A 26,388-nucleotide genomic window follows, 5' to 3' on the forward strand; every position below is an offset into this window, starting at 1 on the left:
CACACTCTTCTTTACAGATACCTACTACTTCTACTTTTTACAATTAAAAATTCCTCTCTCTTTCTCCCTAGCTCTCGAAAAAAATACGAACGGTTACAACCGTGCGACGTTATAACTGATTTGTCATAAAAGATTATCCGTCTCTTTATATATACTCACAATGTCTAGCATTCATCTTCCTTGATCCTTGATTCGCAAACCTTATCGCGCGCTAGAAACGATCAGCATTTAACGAGCTTGGAGTTTCTCTGTTCAGTGTGGATTTGCTATTTATCGTTTCACAAGAAATTTTACCTCACAAGGGAAATCGCGCGAACATGTTCCTAATGTTTTTCGCGACCTGTCAGACCTGTGCCACATACATTCGCCTTCCGTTTGTTTTTCGCCGTCTTCATTTATTCTCCGCGGCGCATTTTTTGGACGTTTATTATCAAGGCACGCATGGGAAATGTGCGGCTACTGGTATGCGCATAAGTTCACGCATTAGGGGCGTTAGAAGAAGGGGCGTTGTGAGTTTTAATACTTTTAATGACCCCGCGTGTACAAAACTGTGTGGAAGGCTGACTTGTACATATGTACAATTTAAATTTGAATCTTCGGAAGAGAGAGAGAGACGGAATTCAACGGCGGATTTCGCGACGACGACAACGCTTAAGGTCTCTACCTTAGGCGAGATTTCGATCGCGCGTTATTGCAGGCAGGCTCGGGATTATGCATATATAAAATGTCGCGGTTTCGCGTGCGGGTACGGCGTTTATTGCCGGTTAGCACGAAAGACACGAGCGGCAGTTTAGCGCCCGTCTTACATCACGTCGCGCGTCGAGGCGTGCGAATGACGTCGCTCGCGAATGTCGACGAAATTGGCACGCCTCCTCGATATCGTTTTACGAGGTTTTTCGGTCCTAAAACGCTCCTGAAGAAATCTCGTCGCGAGAAAAATGCCGATCGAACGAACAAGCGTATAAAAATGTATTTGCGAAGCAAGAAGAAAAAAAGAATCATTCTTTCAGGCCGATCAAACGTCACGTATATATGTTGCGCGCGCGGGAGTCGCGGGACCATTAGTTACGTCAAGACATGAATTTATATGCTCCGATAAGCGCCTAAATTCACGTTGTTGAGGCACCAATGACTGCGGCAATGACCCCCTGTGCATGTATAAAATTGCAAATAGTTTCTAAATAGAGACGAATATGACTTTCAGATTGCGATATCAATGGATCGGAATGATCGTATCTGACATTGCTGTATGGGGAGATCTCTTTATCCTTGCTCCACTAACGTAAATACTCGTGCACAAAGTTCTGGCGATACCAGGCGAATGTTCTTCGTCGCGCAGACGAGAGAACGTCGAATATGGATATGGTAATAGATCGCTAGATTTCATTATGCCCGTTCTAGACTGGAGGACGGGTAAAAATCTATAGTTTACGTATAGTTTGCGTCACGTACACTATAGCACACTGTAGAAAGGAGGGATGAGCCGAGAGTAGGATCATCCTCCAGTCTAGAACGGGCATAAGTTCTGGAACGACGAACGATAAATTATAGTCGTGAATTTAGCCGTAGAAACCGTTTATCCGTATATTTCTAAAAAAATACAGGCACCATTTTTCCTCAAGGGTATAACGACTTCATAAATATCGCCGCGTATCAATGACGCAGGATCGTGATACGTTAATGGCGCGCTCTGTCCTCCATTACGAACGGAAGGGTTATACGCGCGCCGCGGGGGATACTTAGAAATAATCACAGTCGCAGGGATATCGACTTCATATATGTATCTTTCTATTCGAACGCGAAAGCGATCAATCCGCCGATACGACGCACGTCAAGTACGGTAGCGGTGCGTTCTAACTTTAAGCGACACTTTTTAATTTTAGCATAATTCTACATTACGCACACTCGTGTATACCTATCTTTTCTCTTTTTAATTTTCTAGGAAAACAACATATAAATTACTTCTAAAATTGTCGTTTCCTAAAATAATTCTAACACGTCGATCAAATCTTATGTAGTTCCCGTTTACTTAAAAAAAAGTACGGCAAATACTCTCTTAAAATCTCCCGATAACCGTTCAGTCGAATACTAACGAGCAGTATCCAAAAGTGATTATCTGCATCTTTATCAAACTTCTCAACAAACCCGGAATCAATTATTAATATTAGATTCCTTATTAAAACGCATGGCATTTAGTCAAAGGAAAGATTAGATTAGAGACGAATTAATAATAATAATCTTTTATATTTATATTCGACCAAAATGGCTAGCTATAATTTATTTAACGTACGCGTCACGACGTTTCGATCATTAAATTGTAAGTCACGAAAGCGGTAAAAAGTATTTCAGAAACATATATTGTGCCAAGCAAGTCACAAATCTAAAAGGTGTTTCGCATGTCGGAAACTCGAACAATATACACTTTACTTTGACGTACAATTACGATTTGCTTGGCACAATGCCATGACGACTTAGGATGAATGTTTCTGAAATACTTTTTACTGCTTTCATGACTTACAATTAAACATTCATTTTATCATTTTATTGTCAGGCGAATTAGAAATTCCGCTGAAAGCAATTCATCAATCTTAAATCGGAGCTCGGCCGAAGTCGGGCGAGATCGCGGACGACGCGGAACTCGCCGAATCGATCTTGTCGCGCGCAATGGAAACCCGACCCGACCCGCGCGCGGCGCGACGCCGACGCCGCGCCGCGCGCCGGCCGGGGCCGGGATTTTCGCGGCGGCGCGATTGGCCGGCCTGCGGCTCAATGTCACGCGGCTTCAAGGTAAACTATCGATGACGTCAGTGTACGTCACTTAACAAGTGGGAGTGGATGGATAGATGTCGGCAGCCGCCGCGGTGGTACCTCGCGAATCGCGCTCGGTGTTTGTCGAAGCTCGTTCGCCGCCGCTCCGACGCGATAATGTCGCGCGTTTCTCTAACGATATGTAGTGCTGCGCGACGGTAGCAGCAGTGGCGTCGACCGACTCGTCGCACGTGTCTCGCCGTGCGTGGAAAATCACCGAATTACGTTCGCGCATGCCCGACCGCCGATGACGTCACGAAAATTGTGCTTTTGATCCAAGCCAAGCACTCTACTCGGCGTGCGTGTGTGTGTTTGTGTTTGTGCGGTCTTTTTTCTTCCTCACCCTCCGCCCTCTTTCTCTATCTACAACTTCGTCCCTCCCTCCCACCAGCTCTCTCTCTCTCTCTCTCTCTCTCTCTCTCTCTCTCTCTCTCTCTCTCTCTCTCTCTCTCTCTCTCTGTCTCTCTCCCTCCCTCTCTCTCTTTCCTTCTCTCTTTCCTCTTTTCCCTCTCTTTCTTTTTTTTTCACTGGACGCACAATAATGTTGCTGTGCAAAATCAAATAATCACCGGGGGGCACGCGCGCACGACGGGGGAAACCGTGTGGGAGCGGTTGGACCGCCGACGGAAAATCGTGAGTAGCAAATCGTCTTCTCCCTCGCCTGTTTACTTTTTCAAAAGTTATCCGTCACAGAGTAGCCCGTGTCGGACATGGCCTTCGCTTAGCGCGCACACCCGCGAGCGCGAACGCGAGCGGTGTATCGCATGTATGTACAACACACGTACGCACATGTACGCGCGCCCACCCACACACACACACACGTTCCCGCGTGCAGCGCGAGCGCTAAGCAGCCGCACGCACACGCACGCACTGACGTGCGTCTCGGTCTCGGGTTTCGATGGACCGCGAAACGGAGAGCGCGAGAGCAAGAGAAGAAGAGAGAGAAAGAGAAGAGAAAGCGAAAAAGAATCTTCAACCCTCCCGAAGGTCGCGCGACAAGATACGCGCGCCGGGATGCATCGCGAGATTTATTGATCCTCCTCGCGGGTGACTCTGGCGGATGACGGACGGGCGCGCGCGACGATCTCGCGATTGCCGGACGGCCGTCGCGAGTCGCGAGAAACCGGTAGATCAGCGTTTCTGCGGGGGCGGAGGGGGAAGCGGGACGGCAAAGGAGGATCGGTAATCCCCTCGATGGATCGCCCTCGAGGGCTGACGTTGGGATACCGCGCACGGGACCGGGAAAGAGGCCGGGGGACGGGAGGGGGGGAGGACACGCAACGGTGACAGCGTCGGCAGGCAATCCGGATGCCTCGCGGATGTCGGGGGAATTCGGGGATTCGAAAAACCAGCTGATGCTCTCTTCTCTCCAATATGGGACTCCGATTCTGATATTACGGGAGAGGGAGGGAGATATCTCTCGATCGCGGTGCCATGCCGGGTCGAAAACGCGCCCGTCGGGAGATCCGGCGCGGCGTCGAGATCCGCGAGATTTTTGGCGGAGGAGGAGGAACCACGTCTCGGAGATCCACGCCGGCACCGGTTGCTTCGGCCGGGACGTTGGCGATTACCGTTTATTACCTCGCGCGAGATGATTTATCGTCGATTATCGTCGTCGGCCGATCCTTGCGCGTGCTACCTGCTGGCTCTTTTTTCTTTCCGCGCGAGAGATGATTCGACATATAAAGATGATTAATAACGCGGGTAAGTACGTTGCGTCCGTGCGTGCCGATTCTTTGCGATTTCCCGCAAACGCTTGTCCGTTTTGGTTTTTTTTTTCAAGACACGTCGACGGGTGTCTGTCGCATTTTTTTTTCCTAACGCGACGGGACAGTAACGATAACAGTCGCGGACACGAGTGGCCAGCCACCGTCGATCAATTTTGCGCGTGTTTCTTTCCTCGGTTTTGTTGCGCAGCGAGAGCTCCCTGCGGATGATGCATCGCTGTACGACGACGAATTCCATTTCGCGAATCCTTCGCGTCGTCGCGAAATAATCAAGTCGTACGTCGACTCTCGCGGTGGATCGTGAAAGAACGCGTTAAAATGTTTGCTACACGCGTATCAGACGCGGTTGCAAAGACGCATTTATAGTGGCACGCGCGGGGTGAGATGTACTTTTTTTTTCTCCCCGACAACGAAGTTGCATCGTAAGTTCGCTTGTGGCTTGAGCCGATAAATCGCACGGGCGACGTCGCCGCCGCGATATCGAACCTCTATCGCGGGTATCGCGCGTCGGGTTGTTGTTAAATAGTTAAATATTATTATAAAACACAACGTGCGTTGCGTCCGCGCAACGCTCCGTTTCGTACCGCCATCTGCAGCGGGCTCGATCCCACGCGTCCTCGCAAAATCGCGATCGGTAATGCAGAGATCTGTGCGCGAATGCAACGTTGTGGCTGCAGCTTCGTTTCCGCGGCCCCCAATATCGTCGATCTCGTCAATGGAGCTTGCATTTTGTACAAGAGGTACAAAATGCGTGATCTCTCTCAGACGGGATTCAGTTCTTACGAAGATATTTAGAATCGCGAAACTCCAGACGCGTTAAGTTTGGAAATTGCAATAATTTAGAGATAATTAAATATGTTTATAAATCTACTCCGTACGACGCCGTCTGTACGTACTTGCAACTTATCGTTACGATCATTGTTTCGGTATATAAGAAGAAAAATATGCAACTCGATGCATTTGAAATGAGAGGAACATATCTCGTTATTTTATTATCGCTCATTTGTTTTGCATGCGCATGTTTATCTATGTGTGAGTGCGTACGCCGTTGCAAGTTTTTTTTTTTTGAAAGAAAAAACAGGCAATGAAGCATATTTTATAGCGTTTAAAGTTTTAATCTTTTAACCGTGCATCTTTGGGATTAATAAATAAAATATATGAAACTGGGTCGAAAAAACCTATCTTTAAAAATTGATTGTTCATATATCCATTAATTATTTGCCGTTGTATGGTTTAATATCGTACGAAGTAATTTTCAAAAAGGTCAGGCTGAATTTGTTAAAAGCAACGCGGGACGACGTAATAATTTTCCGATAGTGGAGTTAATTATCAATTTTATGATATTTTATGCAATTAATTGAAGTAATCCGCGGTATGACTGGAAACATCCTGTCCCAAATTCTCAACGGTTTTAATTGTCTCATTTTTATTGCCAGAAATATTACGGTATCGCGTACTTTCGGTATACGTTCGCGTGGGAAAACGCAGTCGAGAGATGACGCGATATGAGGAATGGGTAACGATAGGCGCCAAAGGTATAATCTTAAAGAGACGCAAAAATATTCTTTTTTCAAAGAACTCGGAACCGCGTAATTATATGGACGAACGCCTAATCTTTTTTGAAATCTCTGAGCCGCGCTCCTTGCGTAATCGTAACGGAATATGCGTAGTTATAGAGTTTGTTTTTTTTCCGCGAATGTCCTTCAGGCTACCGTCGTGATTTAATATTATATTTAGGACACCTCGTGCAGTCGTATGTATCAATCAAATTTATACACGGAGCCTCGTCCTCGATTTCGTCGCGAAATTATAGATCGTCCTATCGGGACGCTTCGGATCCGTGTTGTTGTTCCGCGAGGAGTCTTCGGGCGAGAAGAGCGCTTTTCACCCGCGCTCGTATTTTTCCTCCCCTTGGTTGACTCTTTTTCTTCGCCGGAAAACAGGCGGACGCGAAGAGGCAAGCGGCGCGCGAGACGACACGCGTGAACGGCTTTTCACGCGCGTTTCGGTAACCTTATCGCGGATGCCGGTTTATCGCGATATATCTCGGCGATCTCGGCTAACCGAGGTGTGGCGAGGAGGGGGGAAGGAGGGTAAACCTAGACCTACGCAACGTGTATAATATGTGCCGCGCGACGATACGCGGCCCCTCGTATGACCTCACGCGGCACAAAGCGCGTCACAATGTATACGTCCCCGGAGGCTATGCAAATCCGCCAACATATGGATGACCTAAACGTTGACTCGCTCCATTCTATTCGAGAGTGTCGGCGATACCGACTAGCTGACGAATTGTTCGGTGGCCCCGCAGTCTTTAAGATACATGCACATTGTGCACGCGCTGAAGTACCGATTGTCGGGAAGTTCAAGGTCTAGTTCTCTAGGCCGATATGGTAAAATCATTTACGTATAGGGGACGTAGGGCCGGTCAGTGGACCGATAGCATCCCTCTTGCGCCGAGGTTATCGTCGACCCCGTGCGAATGAAGACGATATATCAACTCTGCGGTCTAGTGCAGGTAAAAAGTGCTCGTAAAATTCATCTCGTATTTTGTCCGCTTTGTACCCGCGCGTGGAACGTTTCTCTCGGAAATAAATAGCAGGGATATTGATATAATTAAGAGGATAATTAAAAGGATGTATAAGGATACGTGAAATTGTACAATATATTGTTAATTTCTATGACGCACGTATGGGTTCGTAATATTTTCTGTAGATTATTATTCATAAAGCTCCATTTTGTCAATATAATTCACTTTTTATAATTCAATTTGCATTTTATTTGCGTTACATTTATCTGCCGTTCGGCAGATAGACGTAACGGCAGATTTTTAGATACGATCCGAATCGAACTTGACGATGATCGAGTACAAAACTATTTAATTGAAAAATCAATGATCGACAATCAAATCCTAACTTTATCTCGGATATTTATATGCAAAAAAATGTTGTGTAAAAAAAGTTAATTTTGATTCCATTTATTACCTTGAAAAGTGCTTCAAAGCGTTAGCTCTTATCTCGATTTCATTCAATCGGGTTTTTCGAATTAAAAGTATAAAACCGAGGGGCAAAAGCCGATTGATTAGAGTGAAATTATTTTTCAAGATTAACTCGCAACTTTATAAGAGATTCCGCGTAATCCTCAATTGCGGAAAATCCAAACTGGAATTAATCGTTTACTATAATCGTATAATGTAGGTGCATCGTAATATATCGAGCCCGTGAGAGCAATGTCACTTGAGGAGAATTAATACCCAAGAGGGCAATCGTTACCATCGGACAAGTACTCGGCACTTGTAAGTATTCGGCGATAAAAGCGTGTGGCAGCTAGAACGCAAAGTCCGTGTTTGATTACGCACAGCTCTTAAGCGATTTGGCGATAGAATATATATACATAGCCGCGAGGAATTAATGGACGATATTTATGAAATGTCACGTTTACATATACGCGTACGGTAAAGTATTCGTGTTAATAGTCAATTACATTATAATTTTTATACGCGATTGATTGCTGCCCGTTGAATTCTGGCTGTATCCGAATACGTAAATATCAGTTTTGCATAAATGTAACGCAATTAAAATATAATGATATAATGACCGAAGGTCACTTGATTATTAGCAACGCAAATTGTGTATAAAAAATGTGCGAATGTATTAATATTTCGTAAAAATATGTCAGCAGATGCGAAAGCATTTTTTTTTAATGAAATATACATTTTTAGAAAGCGTCATATAAATTGTGACGTAACTTGAAAAATATGTCAATATAAATACCTGAATACTAAAGAATGAAAAATACTATATTTTCATGCTATATTTTCGATGAGAAATATTAAATCTATTTTATTATTATAAGGGAATGTGTGTGTGCCTGACATTTATATTTTTGCCTAGTGATTTCGATTTTCGTGTGGCAATTTTTGATGATTATGGTATCGATCTATCGACGACAATTTACGATCGCGTTATAAAATATCTATCGTGAGATTCAAAATTGTACGTTTGTAAATTCTCTATTGGCGTTTGATATTTTATCCGGCAACTGGTAGTCCCGTTATCGATAAATAATGTTTGAAGAGCGCGCATCTAATTTTCAATTACGTAAGGCAACGGTTCTACCGCGCCGTATAATCTTATCAACTGGTGTTCTAGACTTGCACAAATTCATATATACCTATCATCGACGTTAATACGCTCCTCGGCATAGCCTGCTTCTTTTCTCATTCTAATAAGCAAGGCAGGCGCGCATAAGAAGTATCTGTATTACATTATCCTAACATCTTTTTAGTCGTAGATCCTCGCCGATATGTCGTATAGAATGACATCAGCGGCGCGACTAACGAATTCAGTATCGAACCTGATTTTCGCATATACGTTACGTATTACATATGAGGTTCTTGCTAATGCATATGCTATACTTGACAGAAATATACATATACATATTAATATAATATAATTTTATATATATAAAATAAACTAATATATTTTATATTGAAAAAAATTTAGCTAAAGGATTTGCTACTATACGGACAACCAACATTTTTTGCTGCGAAAGCTAATTAATTTTGCAATAATAACAAGACCTTTTGCTGCAATAGCAAAGTTCAGCAAAACTGTTTGCTATTGCAACAAAATGTTTTGCAATTGCAAAATTAATTAGTTCTCGCAGCAAAAAATGTTGGTTGTCCCATATTTAACAAATATAGATTTGCTGTTGCAGCAAAACCTTTCTTTCCGTGATTCTATATATATAGATATGAAATAATGTATGATTAGATACGATAAAAAGAGAAATATATCTATTCTATTGACTTCTTTTTGTACTTCGGGGTATCGCGGGGCGGGACTGCTATATTAGCTCGTTACATATTTAATATAGGCAAGGGAGAGAAACCAAGTGTCGCGTGTTTTGTCACCGGCTCGAGATATCGATCAGCTGACGCACTCTGTTTACCCGTTTACCGAGTAACGCGCAAAACACAATATCAATTAGTACACACAGAAGATTCCGCCTACCACCGGGGATCTTACCTACCTTACCCGGCACGTAAACTCTCGCGTTACGTCGACTACTTCACAGCGGCGGGTTACGCAAGGTTCGCGATGAGATTATAGTCGAATGACTATTACCCGCAAAACGGATGCGACGTCGGCCGCAACGGATTGTAACGCGGAAGACACAACTTCGCGGACGTGTCGGCGCGGCGATGCATCATTCTTTTATACTCGGCTTTACGTCAAACGCGTTCCACTTGGAGATGCAAAAATCTTCAAAGATTTAAAAGGCGCGGTGCTCCCGATCGATCTCGAAAGTATTACAATGGATTTCGGTTCCGAGACAAGGTAATCGGGATTAGAAAGGATCGTTCGTCTCCGACTTTCAGACGATTGTTCAAGGTGTACCTCTCTCGAGTCACTTTTAATCGCATTTGGACGCCTATTCACATCGAACGGTGATCGATGCCCGTTTTCTAATATTCTCGTCGTCGCGCGCGCGCGCGCGCGCGGCCAAACTTACGACGGAATTATCCGCGGACATTTTTGGAAATCGCACCGCATACGTATGTATATTTCACGGGGACCTGATTTCTAGACGCGCAGATATCTCTCTCGTCGCGCCCGAAAAAGCTCGTGGGTTCATAAAAATTCCACGAAAGAAGAAACTCTGCTGCTGTGCACGTAGCGCGGTCGCCGATCGATTTGCGCCGCGCGCCATCGACGACGACGAAGACGACGACGACGACAACGACGGCGACAACAACGAAGAATGGTTCCATCGATCATTTTCCCGCGGGTATCGGATCCAATTTTACTGACGTCAGATGTTTTGGGGGAACGTTATTACGTGAGCGAGCGTGCCGCGAACGCGTCATGTGTTACATGTGTATGGATCTGAAGGGAAATAATTTCTTATCGCGCCAAATAAGCCGTCAATTTATGTGTGAGACCTGCGGCGTTGTTTTGGTTACTTTGATTGAATGATCTTCCGCGTTAAGATCCGATGCAGCAAGAACGAACGATCGAGCTACCGTTTCTGCGAGACTGTATTTGCTTAAAAATTAAACTTAAAAATTCTGACAAGTACATAGATTATACAGATGTCAGTAACACGGAGATTCTTTTCATTATCTTTTATTAAACGTATTACAAAAAGAAATCAGCATGAAGCATGTATTACCAGCGTTAATTACAGAATAAAAGGTAATTTTTATTATTCGCTGCTTTATCACTGCTAACGTATTTCTGGACAGTGCATCAATTTTCAAAATCTGTATGTGTCGCTTTATCACGAAATTATGCTGGCGTGAATCAGGTGGTAAATTAATAATGAAGATTATATACCGAAGTTACATGCTGCATTGTTAACGCGAAAAGGTTGTGTCGTTATACGCGTTGGTTGTATATATGTATATAGATTAAATATTACGTGGTGATTAACGATTAACGCGAGTATCGTAGAGTATCTGAAATTACTTTATTTCATTTTCGATTTGATCCTTTTTGAACACCGTAAAGTAAAACAGTCGCCAAACAAAGCGACGATACTTTCCTGGATTTTTTACAAAAAATGACGCTATTGTAAGAATTTCAATAAACGTCATTTGTAATAGCATAATAGCTATATTATTATTTTTCGAGCGATATAAAGCGTCCCATCTATTATAATAATACTGAATAATTAAAACACCCTGGATGTGATTTAGACAAGACGAAGCGTTGACTTATTTGATCCGGTTACTCTAGAATTCTGACGCGCACTTAAATAATTCAGTATGCTCGTATTTTTAGAAGCGAGATAGAAGTCCGCGAGATGGAATATATGAGATAAGTATATTAGGGGGAAATTTGATAGAAATTATATATACACTACGTTTGGCCATTTGCGCCATATTTTGTGGAAATAAAAGAGACATACTTTTCTTCTTGCTTTATTTCAACTCCGCGGCGTGCATTAAAAGATCTCTCGAATACTGTCCATAAAAGAGTCCGTACAGCGGAAAAAGCTTATTTTAAACGTCATACAAAAATATATCCAACATTTTCTTGATAAAATTAGAAATTTTAAGAACCGTCTGTTATCTATAATTTGCAGAGTTTGACAGATCTTAATCTTTATTGGTATTGAAACGTGTGTAGTTGAAAATTGTGTAATCGACATCGGAAATTATATGGAACAAGTGGAATCAATATACGAATAATTATTTAATTGGTAAATTTTTAGTAGTGGTCATTTTTTAAATCAATATTTGTTCGTTAGTTTTCAGAAAAAATAACTTGGGATAATTTATGATTCATATAAGCCAAAAAAGAATTATCGTCGGTATTATTAATAATGTAATCAATAATATTGTTTATTATTAATGAGACGTTTTATCCGAATATAAATAAAATTATTTTTGAATTTCGTATTGATCTGCGCGAAGCGTGAAATATTTAATACACATTATGAAAATTCTATTAATTAAAAGAAATATAATAATTCTTGCTCAATGATAAATAATTAATCAAGTATGTATCATAAAATCACGTAATTATGAAAGAAGCTTCTTCGTGCAAAATGTATCTCGTAAAAATTATCCGTAATCTTTCATGTGTAATTCCACGTGTATTAGTAGACATTATTATTCTAGAGATAAAAATAGCTATAAACTTTTTCAATAATTTATATAATGAAGACTACGCGTTTCCCTTTATCAAAGAAAATAAATGAAATTCCATTTCAAAGGACTAATTAAGGGCTAAAGATTGCGGAATCAAGAAACGTAACTATTGCGTAAGATTACCGTCCCATGTCGCCAAGGGTTACCGAGGCACGCTGATAGCAGTCTGACGCGATTAACTATATGCTCGTTATACTATTTCTATTATGCTTATACTCTCTTTCGGCGGACGCCCTTCGGCGATGATCGTCGCGCGCGCCTTCGGCGACCTTGAGGGCGCGCGTCGGGTCAGGACTGACGTAAATCTTCGGCGTGTGCTGGCGCAAACCCCCGGGTGCATTTTTCCGCCCACCCCCGTGAACGGTGTGCACGTGTCATCGCGTCGCAAGAGGAGTCAATTGCGATGTTCGCGCGTATCGCTCGCTGTAAAGGGAAGAGAGACGGAGAGAGAAAAGAGAGAGAGAAAGAGGGAGGCAGGGAGCGAGACAGAGCGTCAAATGACGCAAGTCCCTCGGCTCTCGTGCGCAATTGCGGGCAAGACGCCCGTACGTTCGTTCGTACGTTCGTTCTTTCCTTCGTTCGTTCGTTTGTTCGTTCGTTCCTTCGTTTGTTTGTTCCTCCGTTCGTTCTTTCGCTTATTCGTATACGTTCGTTTGCTTTTTTGTATGTTCATTCATTCGTACGAACGTTCGTACGTACATACGTACGTACTTACGTACATACGTTCGTTCGTCCGTCCGTCCAACCGTTCACCCGTCCGTCCGTCCGTCCATCCGACCGACCGGTCCCTTTTTTTCGCTCCTTCACGCGTGTGAAACGCGCACAGAGTGAGCGACGCTATAAGGGCGCCGCTCACCCGGCAGGAGTTACCACCGTTGCACCTTGCCGATGTTCATCGCCGTGCTTGCATCGGTCACCGATGCAAAGGGAACATTATCGAATGACGTAAGTCGATGCGGTGCGCTCGAGCAAGAGGAAGGTGCATCCTCTCTCCGCCTCTCTTTCACTCTGTCTCTCTTTCTCTTTGCCGGCTTTACCCTTTGTCACGTGTGACTCGCACGTGTACGGCGATCCCTGCGCATCGCCGGCGGACGCCTCCCTGCCCGATATTGCGACTTTCAAATATAAGTACATACTTACATGCATCGCGCGCGGTCCCGATCACGGTCGCGCGACGCGGAACGCGTGAAAATAGCAAAACGACGCGTCTGCCCGCTCCGTGACATCGCACGGGTCTTTTTTACCCATAAACTCGAAGGGAGGGAAGAAAATGGACATTTGAAACTTTACTTACGGATGTTGTAATTAATATATAATTGTATACATAATTAGATATATTATATAAATATGTAATGAAGATGAGAGACTCGTCCAACTTGTCATCCTAATTTTAGTGGCAGTGATTCGACGCCCAATATCGGGCTTACGATTTCTCATGATATATATTATATATATATATATATATATATATATATATATATATATATGAGGCATAGTCTATAAGTATAATTTTAAATAATATAAATCGTATATAAAGAAGATAATGTAATTTAGCCAATTTTTCGATAAAGCGAGAATAGGAAATTAAGTATTCTAGATATTTCTATTTCTGTTTCTTCGAACCTTTAGTAAGTATTTTTTTGTCATTAGGATGAAAATGTATAACAGTAATAATAATGTATATTAAAAATTAGGACAATTAGTAGCTCTAAAATGAATTATGTTCTCGTACTTTTTAGCTAAAAATTAAACGAATCCGAGTCTGAACTGAGATATGTTCACAAAATGGATTACTATCATATTTTCTTCTGACTTTAATGTTTCTTAAAATATATTGCTAGAATGGAAATGAGAGGTTCGCATAACATAACACTATAACGCTACTGAATTGTCTATATACTTCGGGGAAAAGAATTCTGGAGTGTCTTTTCAAAATATTTCCGATCTTACTATACATAAATGTTAATCATCATTGTTATTTATTATTCAAGTGAAATTTTATCTGGGCATAAGGTTCTATTTTATAAGAGTGAGGAAGAGAGAGAGTGAGAGAGAGAGAGAGAGAGAGAGAGAGAGAGAGAGAGAGAAAGATAGAAAGTTGCGATCGATATAAGTTGGCTTGCAAGTTTATGGATCGTAAAATTCAAACTATCGATGTATACATGTCGGCACGGTATTCGCCGATCGCATTACGAACATGCGAGCTGTCTGCATCCGATTGAAAAAGTGTCCATTTACACGAATGGTCGTGCGACCGCAAGAAATCAGAAAAAAGAGACGAGGATCTGTGCCGCTGTCGCGGTCCAACCGCGACGTGCTCCACAAAAATGGTAGGGCAGTCACGGGGGTTAATCGATGTCAGCTGCACTAGCGAAGAAAATACCGCTTCTGATCGACTCGTTTTGATCCTCTGGTCTTGCTAATCTATCCGTTACATTTTGGAATTTATTAAACAAATATTTCTCTTCGCAACTAATCGCCTCGTATTAAACTTATTGAACCGCTCATTTAAAATCGAACGGAGGATGCTGTCACACTATCTATTTATGCTTCCCCCCTAAGTTTAATTTACGAAGACCTTTAAAGTTTAATTGCTTGTAACTCAACTACCATCAATGTCTCTTCGAGCGAGCGACATTCCCGTTGATCTGACTTGCAGGGTTTGTGATTTCCGATAATTGGCATGCAGCGGTTGCGGGACACCTCGCATATTAGCAAGCGTATGCTTCTTCTCTTAAATACGCATTTATGTATATTTTTCAAATAAAAGTAATATCAGATCTCTCACCTCGTCTCCGACGAACTGAATTTACTACGACGAACAGTCTTCACGAATCTTTCACGAATTTTCAGACGCGGTACGTTCTTTTCCGTCAAGAGCGAATTTGTTTGATACGTTCAATGCGTATCTAATTGGATAAGAATCCGAGATAAATTTCGAACGGTGAATCTTTTCGTCTCCTCTTTTCCCTCGTGCGATTCGCACGTGTCGAAGTATCTTGCGATACTGGCGCATAACGTCCTTCTCGTCGCGGTTCGCGTCGGTCACCCCAAACGCGGGGGGAAGCACGTCGAATGATGAAAACACCATTCGCGTCTGAGGTGGAAAAGGGGAATTACAACTTGGAACTTACGAGATCCAGGTTAGAGAGAGAGAGAAGGAGGAGGAGGTGGAGGGAAGGGGCGAGGGAAGGCAGGGAGAGACACAAGAGGTATTCGTAAGTGGGAAAAGCGAAGAGCGCTCTCGCACGTGGCCGATAGGACCACGTGGGCTTTTCGCCTGCGTCACCGACCTACCGGCCGACCGACCGAACAAACGAACGAACCCCCGTTGCCTGTATTGATTGAGGGTGGCCATGGTCGTTTCCATGGCGACGTTTCTTTTACCTGTATGCCGCGCGCCGTGCCGCGCGCATGCATGATACACCTTTCCGGCCGTATAATGCTGCCGCCACCGCCGTCGCGTAGGTGCACGAGGTGTACCTGCGGCAGGAGGCGCGGGTGGTATCCTCTACCCTCCCTCCCCGACCTGACCCTCGACCCCTTCTCCTTCTTGTCTTTCTCCGCTACTATATGCTACCGTGCGGAGGAAACGGAACGCGCTCGATATCGAGATAAGAGATACGAATCCTCGCGCACATACACACACACACACATATATATATATATATACACACGGATCTAACGTTCCCGATTTCTTTGGTATTGAATAATAGAAACTATTTTTTTCTTTTTTTCTTTGTGACAGTTTTGATGCGCCAAGTGGAAAAAGATGTTATGCCTTATACCCTTTTCAAAACTTCGCGTTTTTGATGACGTATCGAGGCGTCAAGTGCACACACAGGTACAGTTCGCCGTGCAATTCACCGAAATAGAATTTCTCCCTTGATTCTTCCTTGCAATAGGAATAAATTGACGGAATAACAACACGCGCGAGCCACATATAGCGAAAAACATTATTGCGAGTTAAGTTATTACAGTAATCGAGCCCGCTTCTTTAACGGGCTATAATCTAACCCGCTCGAGATGATCAATTTAAATTTGATTTTCTTATATTAAGGCTAATTTTTTCGAGCTTTTAAAGAACTTGGCTATGTTATTATCGTATCGCAATCTTTGATTATTCATTATTTGTAAGTCGGTAACGGGTAAGCTTCAAACTAATCCTTGATTAAATATACTCATTATTATGTTATCTCTACAATCTGGAGTGCGCAAAATGCAGTCAGACGATTTTATTTGGTAATCTCTGGGAGCATTGATTCTCTAGAAAATTTATTTTGTTTATACTGCGCGCGCATGTCTCCTACACAAGATATTTTTTATTTTATATATATATATAATTATATACATATTTATATATATACGTAGAGAATTGTCTCTCTGCTGTTCTTCTCAGATAACGTTGATACGCGTCGTATGTTTACTTATGTGTGTGTGTGTGTGTTGTGTGTTCGTACATATATACACATTATAATCTGCAAGTAAAGGCCACAATCGCGAGTAATTGCCTGAAATGTAAAAGCACAGTAATCAGAATGATAAGGCAATGACATTCGTACTGTTTTTCTCGAGATAACGTTGTACGCGTAACGAGCGAGAGTAATTCGACGATTTTACGTGAAATTTACAATGTCGCGATGTACAGATCGGATTTAAAGAAATCACGCGTAGCCGTAGATGGCGCAGCTTTTCGCGAATTTCTTTTTAAATCGCCAGACGATAATCCGGGATATTATCCGAGTGTTGGGTTATCTTTGTTCGCCCTGTGTATCTCTTTTTCGTCCTCATCGTAGAGAGAAGCTCGCCAGACGTGATTATGTTACGTCAATACCTCAAAATATTTCGCAAATTCAATTGTGTTTTTAAGAAGAGCCGTTTCGATTAAGAATTATATTGTGCCCTTTCCGGTATTCCTCGAGTTTTCATCTCACCAATTTCGCCAGATGAGATTAGTTTGCTTTCGCACGAGGTAACTTTGTATCATAAATTGGTATATTAATGGCTTCCGTATTACCTAGAGTCTAAGGAAATAATCTCTAAACGAGGTTTTCCGCACGGATATTAAAATTGAAGTTTGTGAATAACTTTCCTGGACATTCTCTGTTGCTATACTGAGAGGTATTCTTGTTTCCGTGTGAATTTTGATACTTTACCATGTTTACAGTCAATATTTCATCGCTATTAAATCGTAAAATATCACCGACGATGGGGAAGAGTGAAAGAAACTTTGCACCGAACAAAGATATATCTTGCCGAGACTTTGAGAAAATTGATGGATTATGCAGGAAAATAATCGCTTCCGAATCGAAATGTTCCGCTTCTTTTTTCTCGCTCTTATATCTCGAAACTTATTGTGCCCGCGACTCTGCGCACTCGCGATCTACCTACGCGAGATGCGAAAACGATGGGGAAAACGACGTGGAACACGTGACTCGACCTCTCACGAATCGATACGTGAGAAAAGCCGTGTCGGTCAGCTGACAATGCGCCGGGCGATATCCGGCAGTGAGCGAGGAATAAAAGGAGCGTGGGAGTTGTAAAGAGGATGGGAGGGATCGTAGAGGAGGGATGGTATGAGAAATGGAGAGATCTGCTATATTACGTGTTGCCGGTCGCGGCAAGCTCCAGCAGACTGTTTGCAAGTTGAATTTTATTTATTTATATATAGTTTACAGTCGGAGCTTTACTGGCGTGTCCTTAATTTCTTATCGATTAAAAATTCAGTCGAGTTACGAAATTGAATAATCGCATGAAAATAATAATTTTGGAGCAGAGAAAAGCGCCTTTGTCATCGTTTTTAATATCTTTTAAGAAGAAAAACAACGGAATTATGAAATACCTTTCTAATAATAATGTTGTCTACTCGAGTGATATAATAACTTATAACTTATAACATAATTTTTTAAAAAAGCACAAATATTCTTTTTACATAACTAGACACTACAGACGCGCGCTTCGCGCGCGCTATTTAGCTTTAACATTATGCTATTACTATTACACTATTAACCCTTGATACACACAACTGTCAAAATATAAATGACAGCTGCAAATGAAGTAAGCGCAGCAAGAGAACCAATTGGCATCGCGGAAAAGCGACAACAATACCTACGCCATGCCCTTTTTAGAAGAGGATAAATCACCTGCGCACAACATTTGAAAAAGTATATCCGTTTCATTCCCCGGAACTCGGAAGTTGTATAAGACTTCGATTTGATTTATTTCCTCAAAAGAAGCCTGCTTCTTCATAGAACGCAGCCATTGTTAAAGTCTTTTGTAAAAAGGCGATATCGAGAAAAATGTTTGCGAGAATATCTCGAATTTCATTTTATTACGCAGGATGGATACAATAATGACAAATAAATTAAACATCGTTATCTCTCCATTCGATCGCCGATTAAGTACCGCAAGCAACAGCGTGTTCTCCGAATCCTCGGAGAGAAAGGAGGGAGATGTAGAGGATACGAGGGGGATAGAGGGAGAAAAAGAGATTAGGCAGAAGAAAAGGGGAGACGCGAGGTGGATGAGATTTCATAGAGGCCGTCGCGACGGTTTGTGCTCTTCTCAAGAAGGTGTCGGGGGCGGCGCGGAGAGGGAACGCACGGGAGACGCGAGCAGCAACGTTGGAGGGGTCGAGGGGAACGTGTCGGAGGGGGACGAGGAGGGCGCGAGCGACGCGGGGAGGGCAGTTGCGACGCCGGGCGTCCGGTGATCGCGCCTTAAAAGGTCCGACGCCGCACGCGCCCAGCAGCTGCCAGCTCTCCTTCTTCCTCTCTTCTTCTCCCTCTTCTTCCTTCCTTCTCTCTCAATCTTTCTCTCTCTCTCTCTCTCTCTCTCTCTCTCTCTCTCTCTCTCTCTCTTCCTCTTTCCGCGCTAGCGACGCAAATGCGCCTTTCAAGTTTCTCCTTGCCTCTTTCTCCACACGTCACACTTCTTTCTTTTCTTATTCCCCTACGGTCCCCCTCGCTTTCGTTCTTATCTTGACGAATTACACCGGACTGCAAGTTTTCTCGACTTTCACCGGTTTCCTCGCTTAATCTTGCCCTTTCCGGCCATCTCTTCCTCCCACGATCCTCCCTCCTCTCTCCCCTCCCATCGTCGCGGTCGCCGCCGATCAGCCTCCTCGTATCGTCACGCTCGGCCCTCGCGTTCCGAACCGCGGCGGCCGAGTATCGCGTTTCAAGTTAACGCGGCAACGTGCACTGTGTGGGAGAGCGAGCGAGAGGGAGAGAGAAAGTGATGGAGAAGGAGCGAGAACGCGAAAGAAAAGGGAAAGGGAGGTGAACGCGCGTGTGCGTGATTCACGCATGACGTCTGCGACGCCGCGACTGCACTGTTAGCTGCGACGGTAGTAGCGTCGATATCGTTAACTCGCGCTGAAGATTGGTCTCCAGACGACGAGATGATGATGATGATGACCCAGGTGCTGTTCCCCTTATCGCGCGGTATCTTCAAAATGTCAGGATGGGGCCGCACGTGCCCACGCTTTTGCCTCCTTCTTCATTTTCAACCGGTTTTTAAAGAGGCGATAAATGTTGATTTTTGCATAACGGTTTAATATTCGATAAAAGCCGATTGCTCAAAACGTTTTTAGACATTCGTGTTTAGAATTGCATATAATTATAGCTAATAATAAGCTATATTATATTACAACAATGGAAATATTAATCGATTCTACTGGCCATTATAATCGCCAAGACAACACGATCACAATTTGGTTCGATTATTGTCAAGACGCTTTTTTAACAAATATAAATTGATGTAATCTTTGATACAATTATATTATATTGCATATAATGTAAGTAATATAATATACGTATCAAAGATTACATCAATTTATATTTGTTAAAAAAGCGAAAGTACCGAGTTAAATTAAAGAGTTAAAGTACTGAACATTTTCTTATATTATATTTATCATTATCTTATATTATATCATATTTATTATAATAGCTTATATACATATGTAGATTGTTATTTTGTTTATTTTTGATCTTTAATGATATATATAAATGCCACTTATACGACAGCCAATAAGAAGAGATCTGTATTTCATTTTTCCCGTTGCAAATGCTTACTTTAGACGGATTTAGGTCACATAGTCGGCAAGAAAGTCTAATGCAATCAAACATTAAATCTTTGATTAATAGGAAATGTTTGGTACTATTTATGAAATCAGCTTTTATTAAATCTGGTTTCCTATTTCCTGTTTATCAAAATTGATCGTATTTCCGGCGTTTTGAAAAATGATTTTATTGCAGAAAATCGATACTTTATTACGGGAAACCGATCTTGAGGCGCTTCTCCTCACTTATTCACCATCGCAACGTAATTATTTTTACGTAATTTGTAAGGAACGTTGGAAATGACGCTCGCCTAATTTCCCGGTTAAAAAGCCTTTAGAACGGAGCTAATGAAGCTGCGAATTAATGCCGCGCAAGTAGGGCGGAGGCAAAGGGCAAAGCTCTTTCTTTCGGCGCCTTTTCAGCGCCAGTCGCAAATGCGAAACGGAAGTGGCAAGCCGGAGAGAGACGTGCACCGCACCGCTATATCCACGTACACGCGCGTGCTCCGTTATCGGAATGCCATGCCAATGCGCTCGTGTAGCCCTCGAAAACCCTTTAGGTAGACCCCTCCCTCTTCTCTCTCTCTCTCTCTTTCTCTCTTTCGTTCGCTTTGTACCACCCGGCGGAAGGGTGCGGCGCGGTGCAGCGCCTCGGCACTTGCGTTCAAGATGATCTCCGCTCGAGAAGCAACGCTGCTGCAGTGGGCCACATTGTAATACTACATCGTTAACCCTTGAACGAGAATTTGCACAATATTATAAAAGGCATTTAGCGCACTAAAGGGGAGTTCAGATCCGAAAGAGGAACCAGATTCGATCGAACATGTGAAATTTAAGAAGATTATTTTTAAAAAGTAGAATCGCGCTTACTTTATCTCTCCTCTTTAGAAATTTTATATACTATTTTTTTTATCTCTCCATTTTTTTTATTTATTTTTTTTTTTTAAGAAAAGGGCAAATACAGACGATTGTGCACACAATTTCATTTTTTTCTTTTTTTAGAGATGTTATTTTGTATTCTCCTCAATTATGTTTTCCAAGAATATTTTCTTTTACATTACCCCGTCTTATAATAGTCTATTTCATTCATTTCAAAATGAAGTACTAAATAAAGAAGCATAGTCTTTCATTTCGATTTCTTACTACGTTTCAGCTTGAATATTACAACGAGCGTCAAATGGTTGATGCTTGCATTTTCTCTTCATCCTTTCCATTATTTGCTCCCGACGGAAAGATGAATTTCCGATTTCGTGTTCGATCGGCGAAGCGGCAAAGCGTGTAACGACGCAACGTCTTCCACGTGCTCCGGATGTGAAACACGTGTGGGGATTCGAATAGCCACCGATCATTTACGAAATCTACGTGTAAATTAGAGAATAATATTTTACGTGCTTATATGCACACGGGGACAAACGGAATGTCGTCGTTGCAATGACTCATTGACTTGGACAGGAGCATGCCTGTCGTTCGGCTGGAAAAAAAAAAAGATCGTCTTTACTCGCGTGTTTACGCAATGTATATGCTAATTTCGAATAGTGTCACATAAATTTAATATATTCATGAATCTACTGTTTCAAGGAAATTGGACTTTATTTCTCTCTCGTCGTAAATTTCACTGGTCGCCATTCGTTTTGTACCGCGATTAACGATTCAGATATTCCGTTAAAAAGTTTCTTAAAATCAAGCGGAGAATAAAACTTTGCCACTTATATTTGTGCGCTTCCGATGGTCTTCCATGAGGCCGTGTAACGTCTGAACGAGAAAAAATATAATTACAAATGCATTAAAAGAAGAAAGGGACAAAACGTCGCAGAGCGACGAAAGCTCATCTATCGTGCGAGAGGAATCCCTCGGTTTACACATGGTTCTTCTTGCCCGATCGATGCGCGCGGGCAACATGAAAATCTGGCACCAAACGTCGTATCACCCCACACGTGGCCGCGTTGCTATCCGAGTGCTGGACACGTGTTCTTCGCTCTCCTACAGAGAGATTTTTCTCCGGGATAAGATTCGGCGCTTGGGGTTGGTCGCGCGATGTACCAGTCCTTTTTTCAAAAGGGTCTTATCGTTCGGCCAAGAGAACGTTATCCCGATAATGCGACGCACAATTCTCATTGTGCGCATCTTGGTCCTCGTGAAAAAATGTTGCTTAAAGAAAAAGGAGTAATGAGGCGAGAGATAAGTAAAAATTGTGATACGTTAATATACATGAGATTATATAGCATAGATTCATGCTATACTCGTGAGTATATAATTTTTGATGTTTTTGTCCCAGAAATTAATCCCCCAGTCTTTATTACTCTTTTAAACTTTATTGTTGTCCAATACGCTATAGATATAAATTCACGAATTGAGTTATTTTGACTCTGATTTTACAATATCGATTTTAGTGATCAGTTCAGATTTTTTTTTCTTTTACCTTCTATTTTCATACCGTAGATTTTTGAAAAACTCTTCAATGAGAGAACCTTAGATTGTTTTCGCGATGTTCAATAATTTTTTGCACTCTCAGAACACCAAAATTAATTACCTCGAATCGCGACGGAGGTTTACAGGTTCCTTGTCAATTAGAAGCGCATTACAACGCCGTCGCACCAAAAGAGAATAATCCCCATAGGATACGACCCGCTTTCCAGACAATCTGCTTGATAATCGGCGCGTATATAGTATATCGTGGATCGCGAGCATATCGTGGCTTCCAATATGGCTTCGTAAACCGAGTTAAATGCAGATGTTGTGTTCGCTTATATACAAATACATTGGAGATTATTATTCTACTCTCGTGCTCTCGGCAAACGAGATGGCGGATTTGACGCGTAATGAGAAGATAGCGCGCTGACGATGTGCGGGAACAGGGATAAAGAGGGGGGAGGGGAGCAGGACACGCGAATAAGGGCATGCAATTTGAGATATTGCGTCGTAACTTAATGATGTTATATGCGGCAAATAGGAAATAATAGTTATTCCGGGGTTTTTAAAGCCTCGATCCCGTCTTGTCAGGCGCAAGGTAGAGATCTGAGGTATTACAACTAGCGAAACTTCATTACGTGCTTTTAATTCTTGGCTTTACTGCAAAAGCAAGCAGTAATGAACTGCATTCTTTCACTGTTTTTTTTTTTTTAATATCTGTGCTACCTACGTTTTAACGACATAAATTGCAACTTGAGAGCCGAGTGCTGAAAACTGAGAACCGAGAGAGTCGACATAATTTGCGTAGAAACTAACCTACATTAAAATTTTTCTTCTAAAGTTTAATAACCCGTTAAAATTAAATTACAACAAATCTCAATTTAGATCAATGCCACCGCTGTAATTAAATTGCAACAACGAATTCCTAATATAAATTAAACCATAGGGGTTTCGCGTTCGATATTAAAATAATATCAATTGATTCATCAGAACTTTAGTTTGAAGGAATGCAATTTAGAATAAAGACATATATTTTAGAGGTTTTTCCACTAAGTTGTTCAAGTATCGCGATACCTCGAAGCACACTGTAAGCATCTCTAGGGCTCTATCGGCGGGGATTTGGCGGTCGTTTCGAGATGCCAGGCGGGAATTTCCGACAGGAAGGGGGGGGGGCACGTAGAGCGGTTGGGAGAGGAAGGCGCGAGGGGGTGAGAGGCGGTACGCCAGGGGAGGGCGCGCGTCACTTACTTGAAGCACGTGCTCTGGTTTCTGGCGGCTGCTCCTGCTCAGCCTCAGCGACTCGGCGGCCCTGGTGCTCGCGCGCTGCCTGCCGCTGCTGCCTGGCGGTTTAATTTTAGCCGCGAAGCTTTAACTTCGCCGTGTCATAGGACAAAGAATATGGCGCGTTGCACTCGCGCCAATATCCATCCCTCCCGCTGCCCCCTTCGCCCTCCGCGCTCTTCGGCCTCCTTTATTCTCCGCGCGCGCCGCGATGCGTCGCCGTCGCGTCTTTCGCTTCTCGCCGGCACGCACTTCGCGTCCCTGCGTTCTCCAAGAGATATACGGCGAACTTGGTTTACCTTCGTCTAGAGACCGGTCTTCGCGAAGATACCGGAGACATTTTAGCCTCTCGAACGAGTCGCGGATATTGCTGAAGAAGTACGTGTATCAGTTTCCTTATTTGCCAGCGCGCGATCGCTTTGTTAGCTGAAAGTCGAGGAGCGGCGATGTAATTTCGCCGATCGTTTCATTTTGAGACGACTTATTGTCTATATTATAGCAGAATTATATTGCGATAACCTTTATAATTTTCAGCGGACTGAGAGAAATTTTTTGCTGTATTAGCAAATCATTTGTCAGTATAGTGATAGTAAACACTTGGTTTGCTGCGAGAGCTAATTAATTTAGCAATAGTAATAGCAAATCTTTTGTTGGCAATAGCAAAAAGTTTGCTACTCGCAGCAAATCAAATGTTTGTTGTCACTAATTTCTCTCAGTCGCGAGAAATTTTATATATATATATATATATATATATATATATATATATATATATATAATAATCGCATCGTCAGACGGAGAATTCATTTAGACGATACCGGCAGCAAAAGCAAGATTTCTCTAACGCGTATATAACTACGCTTATCAGATCTAATTAATTTACGTTATCACGTTTTCTTAAACTCTGAATAATCTCGCGCTACTTCTTGACGGAGAAAGGGTAACCGCGCGCGCGCGCGTGCAAGAATATCACGTAAGCCTGGCTTACAGCTAGGCGTGAAATCGCGAAGTTATTGGACGTTCTACATATTTCCCAGCGAGAAATCTCACAATCGATATTCGCGGAACGTTCGAGAGCAAAAGATCGCGGGAAAGCGAAAGATCGCGGCGCGCGGCGATGCAGCGAACGAAAGAACGTCGATGTCCGACGGCGATTAATTCGTCGCATTCTGAGAATAAGTTGGCGAGATCCGCGGAAAATTTTTCGTGGGCGAACGGCGCGGCGGCGGCGCGGCGCCTCCTTCTTTTCATACCTATAACCGCGAACCCGGTCGGAAGGCTCGCGCGCGAACAGGGTAGGTATATATCGAGTTTACAGTGCGAAAGGCGATGACGTAGGTGATGCGTTCATCGATTAGACACGTGCAGCCGCTATAGGCGTACACGGTACACCGTGTATGCGCGATTATACAAAGCTACGTACTCGGCGGAGCGAGATGTAACGCTCGCGGCTTGAACGTGGAAACTCCAGCGGAAAACTCTCGCTACGCGCTCCTTACTCGTGAAAGCGCGTTTATATATATGTATAAGCGCGTTGAATTAAAGCAGTCCAGGGTATATAATTAAAAGAGTCGCGCACACGCACGGACGGACAGAGCCGACCGGCGACGCTGTCGCGAAGCGGTGCGATTTGTTCGAAAATCGAAGTCGCTTGAAAGTCGGTTTCGATATATCCTTGCGTTGCATACGTGTGCAATCGAGATGCTGGATGACTCGCAAGTATATCGAATAGCGTGCTGTCGCGAAATTTTCAATTCTCCGCAGCAGCACAAAAACGATACTCGTATAATGATTATTTTGGAATATGAAGACCTATAAACGATATCAGAGCAATTTCATAAAGGCCTGGAATTACTTAGATTAAAGATATCGCTGCTTTTTTTGATCTTAGAGATGCAGGGAAAACTTTTCGCAACATTATTTTGTAAACTAACGTAGATATCTCTTCTCCGTAATGTTCAGTTTTTGCGAGAGTTCGACCTTGCGGCACGCGTGCAATGTCGGCGACAGAGTTTTGCGTTCGGGTTGGCGCGGCGAACGAGGCGGCTGACCGAAGCGGCGGAATATAATTTAGCGGAGGAAGAAGTCACGTCGCCCTCTCCCTGCCGCGCCGTGCCGCGTCACGGGCCGCACGTGTGCGCGCGCGCTCGGTTGGGGATGCTGGCCCTCCTGGACCGTACGGTGAACGCAGAGACGAAGAGAACGAGAGACAGAGAGAAAGAGAGAGCGTGCGTACGCGGGTGTACCGCGACAAGAGAAGTCAGAGAGAAAGAGAGAGAGAGAGAGACGGAGAAAGCGCGTGACGAGGAGAGGAAGGGGTGGATGGGGGAGGAAGGGCGGCTCGCAGCAGCCGGCCGCGCCGTCAGCTGCCGACAGATTTATCGAGTGGCACGTGCCGATCCGGAGCAATGTCGTTTTGTACTTTTCTGCTCTCGGCTGAGAGT

The 26,388-nt window shown here is 43.2% G+C and overlaps 2 protein-coding genes across 4 annotated transcripts in view; one reads left to right on the top strand and one right to left on the bottom strand.

The window, feature by feature from the left end:
• The window catches only part of LOC143894713 (protein mono-ADP-ribosyltransferase PARP16-like), a 36,850-nt gene that overhangs the window by 5,637 nt on the left and 4,825 nt on the right, over positions 1–26,388 (bottom strand). Inside the window, exon 1 of one of the 3 annotated variants that reach the window (XM_077401306.1) lies at positions 14,984–15,174. The exons of 1 other annotated variant lie outside the window; for it this stretch is intronic. The gene's annotated coding sequence lies outside the window, so the exon portion shown is untranslated. Of the gene's footprint in view, positions 1–3,477; positions 4,007–14,983; positions 15,175–26,388 lie in introns of those variants that run through there. One more of the 3 variants, XM_077401296.1, reaches the window with a different exon arrangement.
• Mef2 (myocyte enhancer factor 2) overlaps positions 2,810–26,388 on the top strand; it is a 71,007-nt gene continuing 47,428 nt past the window's right edge. Inside the window, exon 1 of the mRNA XM_077400746.1 lies at positions 2,810–3,441. The gene's annotated coding sequence lies outside the window, so the exon portion shown is untranslated. The remainder of the gene's footprint in view (positions 3,442–26,388) is intronic.

This window comes from Temnothorax americanus, unplaced genomic scaffold (genome assembly GCF_048541705.1).
Source record: "Temnothorax americanus isolate GAGA-0224 unplaced genomic scaffold, ASM4854170v1 Scaffold1, whole genome shotgun sequence".
Lineage (NCBI taxonomy): Eukaryota > Metazoa > Arthropoda > Insecta > Hymenoptera > Formicidae > Temnothorax > Temnothorax americanus.